Source organism: Colobus angolensis, unplaced genomic scaffold, assembly GCF_000951035.1.
Source record: "Colobus angolensis palliatus isolate OR3802 unplaced genomic scaffold, Cang.pa_1.0 Scaffold66, whole genome shotgun sequence".
NCBI lineage: Eukaryota > Metazoa > Chordata > Mammalia > Primates > Cercopithecidae > Colobus > Colobus angolensis.
In genome coordinates, this window is record NW_012120265.1 from 2154717 (window position 1) to 2158361 (window position 3645).

Sequence of the window (3645 nt, forward strand, 5' to 3'; positions counted from 1 at the left end):
ACCACACCTGGCTAATTTTGTATTTTTAGTAGAGATGGGGTTTCACCATGTTGGCCAGACTGGTCTCGAACTCCTGAGTTCAAGCAATCTGCCCATCTCAGCCTCCCAAAGTCTTGGAATTACAGGCATGAGCCACGGCACCCAGCCAACCCCAGGGATTCAATTTCCACATTGTCTTGTGTGATTATCCAGTTATTTTTCTCATCCAGAGGTTTGACAGCCTCTCTGGGACCATGCCTTATCTGTCCTGGTCATGTAGCCTCAGGGCAGGCCCAGGGTGTATACAGCAGGTGCTCAGTTAATGCATGTGGCTTAGATGAATGGGCAGTATCTGGGAGGGCTGTCCTTGTGGTGGTGATGGCATTGGGGGTTGGGGGTGGTGTTGAAGAAGGCGATGAGTTGGGCGCTCATAGACAAAGTGGCTATTCCAGGCAGGAACAGCATCGTTAGAGACACATTCCTTCTGGAGTCTCAAATGCCAAGGGCAGGAAGAATGTGGATTTTCTACCTAGGGCACTAGGAGCCGTAGAGTGTGGTGCTGGGAGGGGCACAGATATATGGGCAGGTGGGAAGCACTGGGGTAGTCCCACTAAAAAGGGGCCAATGAAGAGGGGTGTCTGTATATCTACCTGAGACTTTGGCATTTACAGTCACAGCACAGGCAGGGAGAGTCAAATGCCAATGTCACAGAGTTTGTCAGGGACAGGGCTAGGATATGACCCCTGGGAGAGGGATTCACCCAGGAATGCGGTTTTGCTGTAAGAGCAATAGGGAGCCATGGAGGGTTTGTGAGCAGGCCAAGGGCATGATCTGGGGAGCAGTGGACGGACACCAGAGATCAGTGGCTCAGCCAGCCTTTCATGGAAGGCCTTCACCGTGGCAGCAGGCCCTCTGGATTGTCAGCTGCAGCCCTGTTTTGCAGAGGGGGAAACTGAGGCCACGTGAGCATGGGAGAAGGTTCTCTCCCTGCTACAGATGTCAGGGCAGTGGGTGTATGTAATAGGGGGTGTGTAAGTGTTACTGGGTATAACTGTGGCTGGGGACGAGGGGGCAGCGCCTTGTGTGTGTATGCAAAGGTGTGTCCCCGTGCATATGGGGTGGCTCAGCATGTAGTGACAGCAAATGGAGACTGTGGCCCCATCCCCACTTGGGTCCCCAGCCAGACTCAGGAGAATCTGTAGCCCACAGGAGGCCTGGGCTGCATACCTGGGGGTCATAGGTGACCACTCCCATCCTCATTACCATCTCTGGTGGTCTCAAAACCACCATCTCCCCTGGTCTCAAAACTCCCAAACCCACCCATTTTTCCCCATAGCTTCAATATTCCCCTCCCAGACATTGTCCCAGCCCCTTACTGGCCTCCTGCTACCTTCATTCCTGTCCTCTTAACAGTCTGCTCCCCATAGCAGACACAAGGGGGTTTACAAACATAGTCCAGATCACATTCCTTCTCTGCTCAAGCACCCTCCATGGCTCCCCATTGCTCCTACAATAAAATTGCACTCCTCCCTGCAGCCCACAAGGCTCATGCGATCAGCTCCTCTGGCATTTTGCCCTCAGTGCTGCCTCAGAGAGCTGTGCCCTTTGCCTGGGACGTGCTTTCTGCATAGCCAGCTCCTTCCTCCTCCATTTCTGGCTGGCTGCAGTGTTACCTCCTCTGAGAGGCCTCATGGCTAAAGTCGCCCCTTGCAGTGTTCTGTCCTTTCTTTTCCCTTCTCAGCCTTGGTGTTTGAAATTATCTTTTTATTTATTTTTTTCTTTTTTTGAGACAGAGTCTCGCTCTGTCACCCAGGCTGGAGTGCACTGGTGCGATCTCGGTCCACTGCAACCACCACCTCCTGGGTACAAGTGATTCTCCTGCCTCAGCCTCCTAAGCAGCTGGGGATACAGGCATGCACCGCTATGCCCAGCTATTTCTTTCATATTTTTATTTATTTATTTTTTTGAGACAGAGTTTTGCTCTTGTTGCCCAGGCTGGAGTGCAATGGCGCTACCTCAGCTCACTGCAGCCTTCACCTCCTTGAACCCTGCAGCAGGGTTCAAGCAATTCTCCTGCTTCAGCCTCCCAAGTAGTTGGGATTATAGGCACATGCCACCACACCCGGCTAATTTTGTATTTTTAGTAAAGCTGGATTTCACCATGTTGGCCAGGCTGATCTCAAACTCCTGACCTCAGGTGATCCACCCGCTTTGGCCTCCCAAAGTGCTGGGATTACAGGCATGAGCCACTACGCCCAGCCGAAATTATCTTGCTCATTGAATTGTTTCCCGTTGGCTGGGCACGGGGGCTCACACCTGTAATGCTGGCACTTTGGGAGGCCAAGGCGGGCGGATCACCTGAGGTCAGGAGTTTGAGTTGCCTGGCCAACATGGTGAAACTCCGTTTCTACTAAAAATACAAAAAATTAGCTGGGCGTGGTGGTGCACACCTGTGATGCCAGCTACTCGGAAGGCTGAGACAGGAGAATCGCTTGAACCCAGGAAGGCGGGGGTTGCAGTGAGCCGACATGGCGCCACTGCACTCCACCACACTTGGCCTCACCCAGGCTGGTTTTAAACCAAGGCTGGGAAAAGCCGGATGGAGGCTGGGTGTGGTGGCTCACGCCTGTGATCCCAGCTAATTGGGAGGCTGACGCAGGAGAATCGCTTGAATCCGGGAGGCGGAGGCTGCAGTGAGCTGAGATTGCACCATTGCATTCCAGCCTGGGCAACTAGAGCGAAACTCTGTCTCAAAAGAAAAAAAAAAATCGTCTCTTTAGATATGAAGCCCGGGCTCCAGCATTGGGCCTGGACTGGGTCCCAAAGTGTCCTGGGGCCCAGGAAGGGGTACCCCACATGGTGACACTGCCCCTGACTTGCCTGGGCTGTCATGACAGGAGGAAGCATTAATTCAGTCCCTACAGTGGGAGACACTTCTGCTTCCACAGTGGCTTCCATAGTGAACACATACTGTACCCTCAGCCCTGTACCAGGCTCTGTGTCTCAGATTTTCAATACGGGGGATGTTATGCATGGGGAAACAGAGGCCTGGAAGTTAGCCTGATGCTATCGTTTATAAATTATATATAGATATGGAACATATACCAGGTGCCCTTGGAAGCGCCCCCTTACATCTGATTTGTGTAATCGTCACTGTCAGTCCAGTTTTCCTCCAATTTCACAGTTGAGGAGACTGAGGCTGGAGTTTAATCAGATGGCTTATTCCTAACTGAGGCACGGCTGATGGCCTTTCCCGCCACACAGAGGCAGAGCATGTCAGACGCCCCGACTCAATTTGCCCAACACATCCTCTGTGCCATTCCAGTGCTGGGAGCTGCTGGGACCCCAAGGAGTCCCCAGCCTGGGGAAAACAGAGCCAGACAGACACGAAAGCGGGTTGTTCATAGGAGAGGACGCTGTCTTGCCAGGCTAGATTCCAAGCAGTGGGGCCAGGGTGGGCGTGGTAGCATGAGCCAGGCCAGGACGCTAGGTGGGTCTTGGGTGCCGCACTGAGAAGGGGTCAGTGCCCCGGGAGAGAGGAAAAGGAGGCAGTGATTAGATTTACATTTTAGCAGAAAGGAGCCAAAATGCCTGTGCCTGGCTCGAGGTTAAGGTGCTGCCAGCTCCCCGCCCCCGCCGCCCGCGGTCGTAGCAACGCCCGGCCTC

The 3645-nt window shown here is 53.5% G+C and overlaps 1 protein-coding gene across 1 annotated transcript in view; it reads left to right on the top strand.

Annotated features, from left to right (window-relative positions):
* MAST3 (microtubule associated serine/threonine kinase 3) overlaps window positions 1-3645 on the top strand; it is a 53573-nt gene that overhangs the window by 12974 nt on the left and 36954 nt on the right. The window lies entirely within an intron of this gene.